Source organism: Salvelinus sp. IW2-2015, linkage group LG23 (assembly GCF_002910315.2).
Source record: "Salvelinus sp. IW2-2015 linkage group LG23, ASM291031v2, whole genome shotgun sequence".
In the NCBI taxonomy this organism is placed as follows: Eukaryota; Metazoa; Chordata; class Actinopteri; order Salmoniformes; family Salmonidae; genus Salvelinus; species Salvelinus sp. IW2-2015.
In genome coordinates this window covers 43,404,970-43,421,954 of record NC_036863.1, presented here as the reverse complement: position 1 = coordinate 43,421,954, position 16,985 = coordinate 43,404,970, and the positions used below count along the sequence as shown (strand labels likewise).

General features: G+C 41.6%; 1 long non-coding RNA gene across 1 annotated transcript in view; it reads right to left on the bottom strand.

Moving 5' to 3' along the window:
• The window catches only part of LOC139022866 (uncharacterized), a 75,104-nt gene that overhangs the window by 56,737 nt on the left and 1,382 nt on the right, over positions 1-16,985 (bottom strand). The window lies entirely within an intron of this gene.

The following is a 16,985-nucleotide window of genomic DNA, read 5'->3' as shown; positions in this document are numbered from 1 at the left end:
TAATACAAAGAAAAAAAACATCCGTTATTTTATTATTTTATTTGTACCATCTTTGAAATGCAATAAAAAGGCCTTAATTCCAGCCCAGGCTCAATTTAGAGTTTGGCCACTAGATGGCAGCAGTGTACGTGCAAAGTTTTAGACTGATCCAATGAACCATTGCATTTCTGTTTCTCATGTTTCACATTTCTGCCCAAATGTGCCTAATTGGTTTATTAATAACTTTTCAAGTTCATAATTGTGCACTCTACTCAAACAATAGCATCGTATTATTTCACTGTAATAGCTACTGTAAATTGGACAGTGCAGTTAGATTAACAATAATTTAAGCTTTCTGCCAATATCAGATATGTCTATGTCCTGGGAAATGTTCTTGTTACTTACAACCTCATGCTAATCGCATTAGCCTACGTTAGCTCAACCGTYCCGCRGGGGACCCACCRATCCTGTARTGGTAAACTAGATTAATTTAGGCAATAACTAGATAATACACAACAGATTAAGTATCAATTAAGTAAATTGCAAATGTAAAGTCAGGTCATCATCGATCCTTTTTCCTCACAAAAGTATGGCAGTAAGAGTAAGACATTTTCGGTACTAGTCGTCAAGAGGCGCTTGCCTGTTTACTGCGTCACAAATCAGCACCAAAGAAAACATCAGTGAATGCAGGGCCTCCATTTCAAGCCCCTCAAGCACTTGTGTTTTGAAATACTCCCATGTCTCTTTGAAAGAGCACAATAGCAACATTTGGACAGAGACTAGCTAATCCCACAGTTCCATGAGTGAAAAAATACCATGGTGACGAGTGAAGGACCACCGGCACCATCAACTGGAGTTAAGGATGCTTTGTGGTGCTGGAAGAAAAGGGTTTATCATAAAGCTCATTGTTAACTCTGAACAGACGCAAGGTAGGAAACCAGTGCCCCTTTCTCAGTGCACTGCACTTTAAAGGATGGAGGGCTACAAACGCTGTCTTTTATACCACAAATCCAGCCTTTCCTTCCTTTACAACAACATGCTAATTCCTTGAGATGCAAAGAACAAATGCACAAGCACCACCTGTCAATGAAAATCGAACCAATTGAAATTTGAGTGTGCAGCTAGCGTAGACAAGGCTGTGTTACCTTTGGTAGTTCATGTTCACTCGCCAAACTCCATGCTTTGTTACCCCTTTGAAGTGTTTTCATGTTTAGAGCCGTGTACACAAAACCTGAGGCCAACCTAGCCATGACAAAATAGACCCTTTTGTTATTGCTAAGAATACAGTCTTCCGGTGCATTAAGCATTTGGGTCTACTTCTTAATTGGGAGGCCAATGCTCTTCAAACTAACGTAAGATACGTGTTCCTGCGGTTGCACAAGCATTCATCTGTTCAGTTCCTGAACTTTGAGATGAGGGGCTGTACTAAAGGTCTTCGACCTTCAGTCAGGTCCCACTCACATGAAACCATTCCATCTCTGAATGTTGGCCATGCCAATGAATTCATCTTGCCCCGTGTTGTAGATGCTGTMCAGTGGAAAACTGGAAATATTTTGGCAGTCACAACAGGGGACCGATCAACTAAAGGTGAGCTATGTTTCTGTGAAATTATACAGAGACACACATAATGTTTCAAACCAATGAGTAGCAATAAAGAGACCCGTCCTTCCAATGATTCTGTAGTAGACCTCTCATTCCTGTTTCAAGCAAAACACTACGTATTGGAAAATAAAAGAAGATGAGAATTTTAAAAAAGTGTACTTATTGATACAAGGCTAAGCATACCCTGTCTTCTCCGCTTTCATTCAATAGACGGTTATAAATCTTAATGTTCCATGGTCGAGCTGGCTAAAAGAAGCCACGCCGTCAAAATCAAAGCACATTTTACTTTTTATAACTTCCACATGTGAGAGATTCTTGCTGTATAAAATTGATGAAAAGCACTCAGCTTTTGGCCTTGACCACCGTGTCAGTCAGCTCAGAATGTCACTGTTCTACTATTCTCGAAACATGATGAGCAGTGAGTGACGGGGCGGGACTGTTGGAGTGAATAATGGCGTACAGTATGCTACCACGGAGACAAAAATGTTGAAAGGAAGCCAACAAGTGGAGCAGTAACAGTGCTGTATTGAGAACCAGAGACATATATTTTGAAAAGAAAAATACATGATTCTGGGGAGAACCAACTCTTCCAGGATACATCACTATGCTCTTGCCAGCACTGCACTCTGAAGCCATCCATACACATCACTACAAACAAGCTTACTTCCCACCCCGGAGAGTGAGGCTACAGTTGACCCCAGGTCCCAGGACTAGAGACAACACTATCGTGCCATCCACCTTCGCCACACAGACACAATATATAAAATGTCAACTCCTGCCTGGGCAACATTTCAACATTTCAAAATATAAATCCAGGCAGGGCTTGAGGGAGGACCAACATACAGTATCAGCTTGAATTCCATTTAGGACCCAAGTGCCCYTGTACATTTCCATGCTGATTTGAAGTCATGCAGAGGCATGTGAGTAATCACATTTTGACATTTGGGATGAAGCGTCTAAGTACCGGACAGGAGAATAAACTCTCAAACCTTACATGCAGCAGCGTACAGATTTGTTACTATCAGTCCTTCCTTGAGATTTTCTATAGATCTTCTTTAGGCTGTTAAGAGCAACTGCCCCTAAAAACCATCTGCCCCTAAAAACCCATGTAGCATCRATATGAGTCAGAAACATTTATTATAGTGTCAAAATGTATTACAAAGTGTAAATAGGATAATTTTGGTCATAAAGTAAGTCTCGTCTAAAGCATCGCAACAAGTAAATGAAGGTTGGGTTTGGATTACAATTACGTCAACAAATCATGCCCCATTTTGCCAAGCTCCACACTTCTCCAGCGTGACAGTGGCCATCGAATGCGGAGGTCCTGGGTTGGTGTGGTTACATGTGGTCTGCAGTTGTGAGGCCGGTTGGACGTTCTGACAAATTCAAAAAAACTGTTGGAGGCGGCATATGATAGAGAAATGAACATTCAATTCTCTGGCAACACCTCTGGTGGACAATCCTGCAGTCAGCATGCTCCCTCTCAACTTGAGACATYTGTGACATTGTGTTGTGTAGTAAAACTGCACATTTTAGAATSGCCTTTTATTGTCCCAAACACAACGTGCATCTGTGTAATGATCATGCTGTTTAATCAGCTTCTTGATATGCCACAACTGTCAGGTAGATGGATTATCTTGGCAAAGGAGAAATGCTCACTAACATGGATGTTAGCAAATTTGTGCACAAAACTTGAAAGAAATAAGSTTTTTGTGCGTATGGAACATTTCTGGGATCTTTATTTCATCTCGTGAATCATGGGACCAACACTTTACATGTTGTGTTTATATTTTTGTTCAGTATAGCTGGCTAACAATAGCCTACTGCAATTCAACTCGTAGTTGGCTTGGAAACACAATAGCATTTCAAAACAAGACAAATAATTAGTAGGAAAACCTTTTGTCATGATTGTGGTGTCGCCAGATTGACTTTGGATGCWGTATAACTTTAGCCAGCTAACTAAGATTGAGGGGAACAGTGGMCCACTATATTTTAGCTAGCTAACATTAGCATTGCGAGCAATKATTTTACTTTTCTAGTAACAGTAATGGCAACATTGCCATCTCTCTAAAGTAAATTTGACAACGTCATAATATGGCAGTTGTTTCCTACTAATTATTTGCCTACTTTAGCAATGTCATCGTATTTCCATGGTGGTACTAGCTAACTCATGTCTGACTATAGCAGTGTACTAACTAGCAGCAACAAACTAAAACCAACCCAGGGCCATAGCAATACATGTCACAGTTGGTTKCATAGTGTAATKGCTTCACCGGCCTGTATCTAATCCAATCTAGTGCCAGTCAGTCTACATCTGTGAAGCATAGAATTAGCTTCCAAACGAGATTACGTTATTTCTCAATCTGTGTTTATAATTGAGGGATGATGACAATCGTTGACMCTGTTCTTCTGTTAGAGAACGTGCACAGTTGGGTGTCAGAATGATCCCCTGCTCATGAACGGATGACGGGACCTACCAGAAGGAGCAAATACGGGTATCATAGCATGTCCAGCAATGTGATTACAATGGTTTAGCGACCTCCAAATATGATTTAATTCACTGTTCACTTGATTTTTTTCACAGCTTGTCAGGCAAGACCTCATAGTTAAGGTGTGTCATGCRACACAAGCACCCTTGTGACACGTCCTCCGTTGTTGACAGTCTCCCTCGAGTCCTATGAAAAGGACACGCAATCATGAGGCCTCTGATACTGACCCAAGTTACTRCCCTGATGACACAGATGGCTTCATCAACAGCGACAGGTAATGTGTGTTATGTGAAAAGTTGTGTTAAAAAATTATCCAGCTTGGTAAACTAGCAGGCTAATTCCAGCCAAGCAGATACAACTAGTAGAGTCAATCTGGTTGTGAAGTGCATTAGCAAAAAGYTTTGTCMTGTCCTTAGAGCAACATGCAATTTACCACTCGGCTGTCTATTATATCACCCTGTCACAGGCCCTCCCAGTCAACACCACCTCATAAGATTGCCTGCTGCAGTTTGAGAGATGTCCAGTTTTCAGCCGAACATGCAGCATAGACAAGACCAGCAAGGTGGCCCTCATCAGCATGATGCAGACATTCCCTCCACTGTGAGTATTCCTATAAATGGAACAGTCAGCTACATGTTGGCAAGTATCCGGCCAGCAACATTCAACTGTCGGTGGCAACAGCTTTCACAGGCTCATAATTTGTACAAATACAGAAGCTAGCCCACTTCTTTACATTTGATGACCAGATTGTGAAACATACTTTATGTACACTAACATTATTTGTTGCTTATTTTCTACTTCTTAGATGCATATAATGTCCAGGCCAGGGCATAATCTAGCCTGATCGATGTTTTCACCATTCTATTTCACTTCACATTTAATTATACTGTATCTGAAGTGAAATAGAAAGGTGAAGGCGGCAGTCAGGTTGGTTCCACCAGGCTAATGATAACCACCATTGATAATGTAATCTGTGTCTGTGTCTGTGTGTGTATGTGGTTGTGTGTCGAACCGGTATATTTGATGAGGGGCCAGGAGCTGATCTATGCTGCTATGCCCATCAATGGGGCTATGGCAAAGACCTCACCTCCAGACTCACCTCTTGCCTGCTCACCAACAGTCGTCAATGGGGAGAACAGAATTAGGTAGGATAGTCTGACTTGTTCAAACTTCACCATAGTATATGTTTGTGTGCCTATCCTAACTGTCATTGGTAATAGAACAGTGACTATGTGTGTATAGTGCCTTCAGAAAGTATTCACACCACATTACTTTTTCCACACTTTGCTGTGTTACAGCCTGAATTTAAAATGGATTATATTGAGATGTATTGTCACCGGTCTACATATAATACCCCATAATGTCAAAGTGGAATTATATTTTTAACAAATTAATAAAAAATTTAAAGCTGAAATGTCTTGTGTCAATATGTATTCAACCCCTTTGTTATGGCAAGCCTAAATGTGTTCAGGAGTAAAAATGTACTTAACAAATCATAAAGTAAGTTTCATGGACTCACTCTGTGGGCAATCATAGTGCTTAACATGATTTTTGAATGACTAGCCCATCTCTATAACCCACATATACAATTATCTGTATGGTCCCTCAGTTGAGCAGTGAATGTCAAATACAAATTCAACCACAAAGACCAGGGAGGTTTTCTAATGCCTCACAAAGAAGGGCACATATTGGTAGATGGGTAAAATAAAAAAAAGTAGACATTGAATATCCCTTTGAGCATGGTGAAGTTATTAATTACACTTTGGATGGTGTATCAATACACCCAGTCACTACAAAGATACAGGTGTCCTTCCTAACTCAGTTGCCGGAGAGGAAGGAAACCTTTCAGGGATTTCACCATGAGGCCAGTGGTGACTTTAAAACAGTTACAGAGTTTAATGGTTGTGCTAGGAGAAAACTGAAGATGGGCCAACAACATTGTAGTTACTCCACAATACTAACCTAAATGTCAGAGTGGAAAGGAAGCCTATACAGAATAAAAATATTCCAAAACATGCATCTTGTTTGCAATAAGGCACAATGACCTGAATACAAAGCATTATGTTTGCGGCAAATCCAACCCAACAACATTACTGACTACCACTCACTACYACATATTTTCAAACATGGTGGTGACTGCATCATGTTATGGATATGCTTGTCATCGGCAAGGATTAAGGAGTTTTTTTTAGGATAGTAAGAAACAGAATAGAGCTAAGCACAGGCAAAATCCTAGAGGTTCAGTCTATTTTCCAATAGACACTGGTAGACAAATTCACTTGACAGAGCTTGAAGAATTTTTATTAAGAATAATGTGCAAATATTGTACAATCCAGGTGTGCAAAGCTTGTAAAGACTTACCCAGAAAGACTCACAGCTTACCCAGAAAGACTCACAGCTCACAGCTTTGACTCACAGCCAAAGGTTATTCTAACATGTATTGACTGGGATGTGAATACTTATGCAAATGAGATATTTCTGTACTTCATTTTCAATAAATTAGCAAAAATGTCTAAAAACATGTTTTCCCTTTGTCATTATGGGGTATTATATGTAGATGGGAGAGAGAAAARAWATCTTTCATTTTTTATTCAGGCTGTAACACAACAAAATGTGTAATAAGTCAAGGGGTATGAATACTTTCTGAAGGCACTTTATATGTTCACAGAAACATGTATGGAGCCARCACATGGAGTTGCAAGATGATGTGGAGTCCAGACTGACAGAAGGGCTTGCTACTGATGTCTCTGAATGGAGAGAGACTGGCACTATAMCATTTTTACTAGAYACAACTTTTAATTGAATTGTCTTATTATTGAATGGTATCAGTCAATATGGGGAGGAGAAACCCTTTGAATTCTGCACCAGGATCAGGGAACTCCTGTTATATATGGGACACCACACAGGAAAGTATGACTACTCTGACATATTCGCCAATGTAGCCCCATTACCACCAGACAAAATGSCGATAGGCACAGTATCTGTATCGGCTAGGAATGACAATGAAAGATAAACCGTGCACATTGTTATGTTAAGCAGAACACTGCTTCTAKRGTATTATGTMAAGGGTTRTTTATTCTACATGGACCTGTTACTACATTTGAGTTACCAAACCACTTAATTTAGAATATCTACGTAAATTCAGCMATTGCATTCTTCTCAAATTACTCTGTAGGCTAGTAACCAATTCAAACCTTCCTCCAGCATCTCGCCATGCATCTGCTTGTAGTCATTGATCTCAGACTGCAGGAGGTTTGTTTGTTGTGATTGAGTGGGGTGGGGGGGGGGGGGGACGCTGAAGGCAAGGTTCTGACCACTGAGGTATAATAACAACTAGAAACAGCATCCAAGATGTCCAACCATTGTTTCAAGGTAATCTACTCATTTTCGCATACGCCGATTCATGGACAGTTATATCCGGGTTGCATCCAGTATATACGGCTCAACATCAACCACATGCGGCAACTAACACTCGGTGCCCACAGGGAGCAGCGACAGTGTCATCACATTATTCAAAAACATGGCAGACCATGGATGAGTATAAAATGTTAATATCTTCGCGTGAGTAATGGAAAAAAATCAGCCTCAGCGACAATATTTTTAAAATTCATGGATATTTTGTGCACACAGGTGATGACTAGAGTGTCTTTATTAGGAATTTTCAAATCTGATTTTCTCTATGTGGCCGTGTATGGAAAAAATGTTTGGGGCTGGGTCTCATTATACTGCAGTACGAAGCAAAACTGTAGAGCAGTTGAAAATGTGCTTCTCAACCAAAACCCTGGCCACTTGGTTCTGACATGGGTGTGTCTTGGTGGTGGCAAGAACACACCAAGAAACACCCACATCAAACACACCCCAAGTCAACTCATGTTTGGCGTCTGTCATGGCCCATTTCTTGAGGAGCAAACACAAAACAAGGCCGTCTTACATGCACTTCATATCCCGCTCGTGAGTATCCCTGTACCCATGATAAAAGAACATTCCGTCATTTGAGTGTACTGGGTTGTTACAGGCTTTGGTTTTCCATTTATGTTTGAAAGGTTTGACTTTAGGCACTTATAGCACCTTCGCATGTAGCACTTTTAGCACGTACCAGCACTCTAGCACACTATAGCAGTCGTAAGACTTTAGCACTATAGCACTTTAGCATGTATAGCACTGTAGCACGTATCGCACTTTAGCCCATGTATAGCACTTTAGCACGTATAGCACTTTGAGCACGTATAGCACACTTTAGCATGTATAGCACTTTAGCATGTATAGAACTTTAACATGTATAGCACTTTAAGCCATCCTTGAGTATAGACTTGCATAGGTTTTTTTTTTTTAACAATCAGGTATAGCACTTTAGCATGTATAGCACTTTGTGTATAGCACGCATTCGCACGTATAGCACTTTAGCATGTATAGCACTTTAGCATGTATAGCACTTTAGCACGTATAGCACTTTAGCATGTAAGGCGCACCAATTGGTGTGTGTTCCACCTGTGCTGGTTTGCCATCTCATTTATGCTCCAGTTGTCTTGAGAGATGTGGAGGGTTAACACCTAGAATTGTCACTCCCTATTTGATTTCTAGTCAAACAATCCTTTATCTGATCTTCCCTGTTTTTGTTTTGCGCCAAATTTTTGGTTTGCTTCCTGTCTAAGTTTGGTGAGGGTTTTTCTTTTGTTTGCCTTGGGAAAATTTAGTGGACGCTCATTGTGGGTGTCTTTTAGGTTCCAGTATTTGTTGCTAGTCAACTTTCAGTGGACACCCCCATGAGTGTTTTTCAAAACCCATCCTAAAACCCCCACCTGTTTCATTTTGGTTGTTGGTCAGTGACTCTTTGTTAGTTCCCTCTTATGTTAAAGCAACATTTTTGGTTTTCTTGCTGGGGAACGCATCAAAATTGGGGCTCATCCAGGATGTTGTTTCCCATGAGTAGGGTAGCCACTCTGATCACCTACTCTGAAGCTCTGCTGGGCCGAGATAGTTGAGTGTTCAAAATACACTTGTGGCTGTCACTGACATCCAGTTTCTGTCACTGACATCCACCCTGAGGGGTTACGAGATTGGGGGAATCATTTCTAAATTTGCATAAACACACAGGAAAATTAAAATAATGCACTGGACTTTAAGTTTGAAGAAATTGGAGTTTGAGCACATGGAATGGGAAAGAGAATGTGCAGCCAGACTAGTGCAGGAGGAACATGTGCATGCCACTCGATTAAGAGACATGGAACTAGAAGCACGGCAAGGGGAGATGGATCTGGAGGTACTCCGAATCGGGTCGGGCCGTCCTGTACCCTTGGCGGAGTTTGATCTTGGTCGGAGTGGCCGGCTTATGCCGCCTTTCCCACGAGGGGGAGGTGGATGTATGTTTTGCACTGTTTGAGTGGATTGCCACATCCCTGGAATGGCCACAAGATATTTGGTCACCGCTCCTCCAAAGTGTTCTTGTGGGAAAAGCTCAGAAAGTGTATGCCGCTTTATCTCTTGACCTGAGTTCAGATTTTGACACTGTTAAAGCTGCTATCCTTACAAGTTGGTCCCAGAGGCATACAGACAACAGCTCTGTAAATTACGAAAGACAGAATCCCAAAGCCATGTTGAGTTCGCAAGGGAACAAGCATGGTTCTCAAGAGGTCAAGGGCCTTGAAGACACACACTTCTCGAGCAGCTCAAGAATTGCCTTCACGAAAGGGTTGCAACCTACATTTATGAGAAAGAGGATCTCACTCTTGAGAAAGCTGCAGTTCTTGCAGATAAGTTTGTATTGACACATAAAAATATGTTCACAAACAAAGCACCCAGGAGTTATACTTACAAAAAAAGCAATCCAGAGAAGTCACCTCCTACTGCGAGATTTCAGTCCATTTCGAAAGTGGCCAAAGATAAAGATCAGCACAAGCATTTTTTTTGTATCCGCTAGTTTCTCATTACTGCCACGAGAAAGGACACATTGTCTCTCAGTATCCTAAGTGGAAACAGAAATGAGAGAGAGGAAAGGCGGTTTCTTCTTGTTGGATTGGTGTATCTCCTAAATATGATTTTGGATCAGATGTGTATGAACCCTTTGTTTCAGACGGGTTTGTGTCTTGGCAGAGTCATGATGCTGTTAATAAGCAGTCTGTTAAGATACTATGAGACACTGGCAGAGCCCAGTCCTTCGTTATGGGGTTGTTTTGCCTTTGTCTTACGCTTCCGTGGGTGGTTGCTGCGGGACGTGGGGATGGGTTGCATGGAAGTTCCTTTGTATAATATGGTTCTTGAGTCGGATCTTATTTCTGGTTCCTTTGTCGTTGGAGAGGCATAGCTTACCGGTTAAGGGTGTCTCGTTCATTTTGGGCAACGATTTGGCTAGAGGGAAGGTTGTGCCAAATCCTGTCATTTGTAAGGAACCTAGAGTAGAGGAACCTGATGGGTTATCAGAGTGTTCCCGTTTGCCATTACACGTGCTGTATAAGAAAGTCGCCGTGAGCAAGTCTAGTGTTGAGGATGATGTCTGCGATCCCACCATGGACGATCTGTCTGAGACGTTTAAGGGTGAACCCTGACTCTTGACTTCTCCTTTGGAAACCCCAAAGGTGAGGCGAGTTTGTTGGACCGCTGAAGGAAGAGATGGTCCCTCCATGTGACATTTCGATGTCTAGAAAGCAGCTGATTGCAGAACAGAGTAAATATGTTTCCCTCTCCCCTCTTTTTGCTGAGATACGTTCGTGTGGGTTACTTTGATAGAGATGGTGTTCTAATGATAAAATGACGTTCTCGCACCACTTCTGGGCAAGACGATTGGCCCAGTGTATGTCAAACTGTCATTCCAGTTACGCTTCGACAAGAGATACTGAGGTTGGCTTACGATGGAAGTATGACAGGCCATCTTGGGGTCAACAAGATGTATGACCGTATCTTGCGTAACTTATTCTGGCCTGGTCTGAAACAGGATGTTATGGCATACTGTAAATCCTGTTGTGTTTGCCAGCGGACATGTAAACCAAACCAAGCTGTACCGGTTGCACCTTTGCAGCCTATTTCTGCTTTTAACTAACCTTTCAACAGGGTTCTGGTGCTTTGTGTTGGTCCTTTGCCCAAAGCAAAGAGTGATAAACTGTATTTCTTGACCATTATGTGCGCTACCACTTGTTTCCCGGGGGCCATTCCAATGAAGAAAATCCTGGCTCCCAGTATTGCTAAGGCCCTGGTGAAATTATTTTCAACGTTTGGACTAACGCAGATAGTGCAGGTGCAGTCAGACCAAGGTTCAAATTTCATGACAAAGGTCTTGCAGGAAGTGCTACAGCAATTGGGTGTTACCCATTGCCCCTCTAGTGCCTACCACTCAGTCTCAAGGTGCTCTTCAGAGATTTCATCAGACTTTGAAGTCTATGTTGAGAGTTTACTGCTTTGAGTTTGAGAAAGAATGTAATGAAGGGGTCCCTCTTGAGCTGTTGGCAGCATGTGAGGTTGTTCAGGAATCTCTTGATTTTAGTCCGAATGAATCAAATCAAATCAAAGTTTCTTTGTCACGTGCGCCGAATACAATAGGTGTAGAACTTACAGTGAAATGCTTACTTACAGGCTCTAACCAATAGTGCAAAAAAGGGTATTAGGTGAACAATAGGTAGGTAAAGAAATAAAACAACAGTAAAAAGCAGGCTATATACAGTAGCGAGGCTATAGAAGTAGCAAGGCTACATACAGACACCGGTTAGTCAGGCTGATTGAGGTAGTATGTACATGTAGATATGGTTAAAGTGACTATGCATATATGATGAACAGAGAGTAGCAGTAGCGTAAAAGAGGGGTTGGCGGGTGGTGGATGGGACACAATACAGAAGGCCCGGTTAGCCAATGTGCGGGAGCACTGGTTGGTCGGCCCAATTGAGGTAGTATGTACATGAATGTATAGTTAAAGTGATTATGCATATATGCTAAACAGAGTAGCAGCAGCGTACTATTACTCGTCTTTGGACATCATGTCAGAAGTCCTTTGAGCTTGCTGAGAGAGAGGTTGTTGCAGGGCAACACCTTAAAAACAAACAAAAACATCTGTTGAGGCACGTTAGCGCTTTTCAATACAGATTACACCGCACCTGTGAGTTTGCAAGTGAGAATCTGGAGAAGGCGCAAACGAAAATGAAAGTTTGGTACGATCGGTAGGACCGAAACCGCACTTTCGATGTAGGTGACCAAGTCCTGGTTTTGTTGTCTGTTCTGGGGTCACTGTTGCATACTCGCTTTTCAGGCCCTTACCCCATAATGACAAAAATTGGTCATCTGGATTACATCATCGCCACACCGGAGCGCAGGAGAAAAACCCGGCTGTGTCATGTTGAAACCATACTTGACCCGCTTCGAGCGGGTGGCGAACTCAGGGCAAACCGGTTGTGATGGTCTACCTGTGGCCACTGCTGTCACCATTGACTATAGTCTTCCTCAAGAGTACGAGGACAGCCCAATACACCCTGTGCCGGTTGTCCGGTAGAGTAACTCAGAGATTCTAGAAAGCCTTTGTCTTTTTGGCACACTTGTCCCCAGAGGAAAAACGCAACATTGTTGCACTGCTTTTAGAATATCTGGGTTTATTTCTCAGATGTGCCAACTCAGACAAATGTACTAGTGCATGACATTGACGTTGGGGACTCGGCCCCAATCAAACAACATGCCTATCGAGTGAATCCTGAAAAGAGAGAGAAGCTCCGCAGTGAGGTGGTAACTTTCCTTACGAGAGGAAAGTTAATATGGATATTGCAGGAGTTTCCACTTGAAATTCTCCAGATTGACTGACCTTCATGTCTTAAAAAACCTCTTATGGCTGCAGTCCCGATATCGGGACTGATATGATAACAGCCAGTCCAAGTGCAGGGCGCCAAATTCAAAAACCAGAAATCTCATAATTAAAATTTCTCAGACATTCATGTGTCTTATATAATTTTTAAGATAATCTTGTTGTTAATCCCACCAAAGTGTCCGATTTCAAATAGGCTTTTCAGCGAAAGCACTACAAACGATTATGTTAGGTCACCACAAAACCAAAAATAATCACAGCCATTTTCCCAGCTAAAGATAGCTTCACAAAAACCAGAATAGAGATAAAATGAATCACTAACCTTCGATTATTTTCATCAGATGACACTCATAGGACTTCATGTTACACAATACATGCATGTTTTGTTTGATTAAACTCATATTTATATCAAAAAATCTGAGTTTACATTGAGGCTACAAGATTCACTAAATGCAAAAACATCAAGTGACTTTGCATAGCCCATCGTTTCAACATGAATACTCATCATAAATATAGATGATAATACAAGTTATACACATTGAATTATAGATATACCTCTCCTTAATGCAACCGCTATGTCAGATTTCAAAAAAACTTTACGGAAAAATAATTGTACGCTATAATCTGAGACGGTGCTCAAAAGTAGCATACCACAGCTGCAAAGATGGCATCACTATAAACAATAAAATACATGATAAATATTCCATTACCTTTGATGATCTAGATCAGAAAGGACACCAGGAATCCAAGGTCCACAATAAATGTTTGTTTTGTTCGAAAAAATCCGTTATTTATGTTCAAATACCTTCTTTTGTTAGCGCGTCTGGTTTACATATCCAAACGCTAACAAAAACAAAATGTGATATTACCGGTCGAAGAAACATTTCAAACTAAGTACTGAATCAATCATTAGGATGTTTTTAACATATAGCTTCAATAAAGTTCCAACCGGAGTATTCGTTCTTGTCTGCGTGAGCAATGGAACGTCAGTGTCTTGCATGAAGAAAACGCATGTTCAGGAAATGGCTGCTTGATGGACACCTGACTGATTCTGCTCTCATTCTCTCCCACAACATCATAGAAGTCTCATTGGAATTTCTATTGATGGCTGACATCTAGTGGAACCCCTAGACAGTGCAACATCATTCATAACTCAATTGGATTTCTTAAGGGACTCTGGTGAATACAGACAAGCTCAGATTTCTGACTTCCTGTTTTGATTTCAACTCAGGGTTTTGCCTGCCAATATGAGTTCTGTTAATCTCACAGACATAATTCAAACAGTTTTAGAAACTTTAGAGTGTTTTCTATCCAATACTACTAATAATATGCAAATATTAGGAACTATGACTGAGGAGCAGGCCGTTTGAAATGGGCACCTTTCATCTAAGCTACTCAATACTGCCCCAAAAAATCATGTATGTCGTATAAAATATATTCACCCCAGCCGGTATTGTAATCAAAACTTACCAGAAAGCATGTAGTCCTTGGCTCAGACAGTGTGGTAGTGTGGGCTCAATAACATCTCATTAGTGTGCAAGATCTTGAGAATCAGCTGCACATGTGATGGAAGAATGCACTGTGCATGCAGAGGGTTGCAATTCCATTGAATTGGGGATAGTTTAACCAAAATATGCCACAAGACCTAGAATTTCCTTATGTGTATCCCACAAAAAAGGTTCACTGTTATAAGTTAACTTTTTTGATGAATTTAAGCAAAATTCCAGGACTTAACTTCCCATGGAAAATTTCCAGGAAAAGTTCTGGAAATTAACTGGAAAGTTTCCGACCCTTTGCAACCCTAATTCAGACCCTTTACTCTGTACTTTGTTGAAGCCCCTTTGCCAGCGATTACAGCCTCGAGTCTTCTTGGGTATGACACTACAAACTTGGCACACCTGTATTTGGGGAGATTCTCCCATTCTTCCCTGCAGACCCTCTCAAGCTCTGTCAGGTTGGATGGGGAGTGATGCTGGACAGCTAGTTCCAGGGCTCTCCAGAGATGTTCGATCAGATTCAAGTCCGGGCTCTGGCTGGGCCACTCAAGGACATTCAGAGACTTGTCCCAAAGCCACTCCTGCATTGTCTTGSGGTCGCTGTCCTGTTGGAAGGTGGACCTTTGCCACCAGTCTGAGGTTCTGAGCACTCTGGAGCAGGTTTTCATCAAGGATYTCTCTGTACTTTGCTCTGTTCCACATTCCCTCGATGCTGACTAGTCTCCCAGTCCCTGCCGCTGAAAAACATCCCCACAGCATGATGCTGCAACCACCATGCTTCACCGTAGGGATGGTGTCAGGTTTCCTCCAGATGTGATGCTTGGCATTCAGACGTTCAATCTTGGTGTCATCAGACCAGATAATCTTGTTTCTCATGGTCTGAGAGTCTTAAGGTGCTTTTTGGCAAACTCCAAGCGGCTGTCATGAGCCTTTTACTGAGAAGTGGCTTCTGTCTGGCCACTCTGCCATAAAGGCCTGATTGGTTCTCCAGTCTCCACAGAGGAACTCTGCAGCTGTGTGAGTGACCATTGGGTTTCTTGGTCACCTCCCTGACCAAGTTCCATCTCCCCTGATTGCTAAGTTTGGCAGGGCAGCCAGCTCTAGGAAGAGTCTTGGTGGTTCCAAATGTCTTCCATTTAAGAATGATTGAGGCTACTGTGTTCTTGGGGACCTTCAATGCTGCAGAAGTGTTTTGGTACCCTTACCCAGATCTGTACCTCAACACAATCCTGTTTCGGAGCTCTACGGATAATCCCTTCGACCTCATGGCTTGGTTTTTGCTCCGACATTCACTGTCAACTGTGGGACCTCATATAGACAGGTGTGTGCCTTTCCAAATCATGTCCAATCAATTGAATTTACCACAGATGGACTCCAATCAAGTTGTAGAAACATCTCAAGCATGATCAATCGAAACAGGATGCACCTGAGCTCAATTTCGAGTCTCATAGCAAAGGGTCTGAATACTTATGTAAATAAGGTATTTCTATTTTTATTTTTAATACAGTTGCAAAAATGTCTAAAAACCTGTTTTCGCTTTGTCATTATGGGGTATTGTGTGTAGATTGAGGATTTTTATTTATTTAAGCAATTTTAGAATAAGGCTGTAAAGTAACAAAATGTGGAAAAATTCAAGGGGTTTCTGAATGCACTGTTTATTATGTTGACCATTAACAGGCTTAGCAAAAATAACACTTTGCAAATAGATGTGCTTATATGCCTAACGTAAACTCACCCCATTCCTTACAAATGTGCGCAACCGCAACATTCAAACGAGGCTACAAAGAACTAACTAATGGAACTGTAGCGACTGTGTTGACTTCAAAATCCGGGGTGTGAACTAGGTTTCTATTCACGCGTTGATCGACATGGTAATGGCTCTATAGTATTGGAGAAAAGTTGAAAAAACGGACCCTCCGTTACATCGTGACGTGTCATGTCGTAACGTACGGCATGCATAAAGCAACTATTTCTGTCTTACAATCTCTCTCCACCAGGTGTAGCACTTCTCTCATCGTTTAAAAACAAGAAATGGACAGTGACAGGGGTAAGGGGGGATACCTAGTCATTTTTTGCGTCATCATTGCATGCGATCAGCTGTTTACTTCYARGATCACTTTAGCACCGCCYTAAAAACCGATTCAAATTCGACACAAACCTTCAAWTAGGTATGTAATGACACATTAWATAAACTCTTTATAGTGTTTTATTTACATTTTAGAGGCGATAAGGTGATAAGTTGGACAGATCGAGTGAAAAAAAGCAATTTTCCCACACAACATCTCTCCTTCTCACTATCACGCATTAGTTTCGCTTCCCCACCCGCCATTTTTAAAAAGACCCAACGGGGCTCATTGTCTGCTTGAATTATGCAGAAACGGGCAGCGTTTAGGTCATGTAATTGATTCTGTTGGAAAGGGGAGAAATTATGCTTTACAATGGTATTGACATTACAGTTGATCTGGAAGTATTACGTTTTTGGGGCGCTAAAATAAGGGCAATTGTACGGACCAAGGCGATGTACGAGTTTACRTTATACCTGAGCATTGTCTTCCTCGGAATAGTTTTCAATTGAATAACACTAATTAAAATTATGACTACTTTGTTGAACTGTTTGAGGAAAGTCAAGTTGACTGATAATGTAAT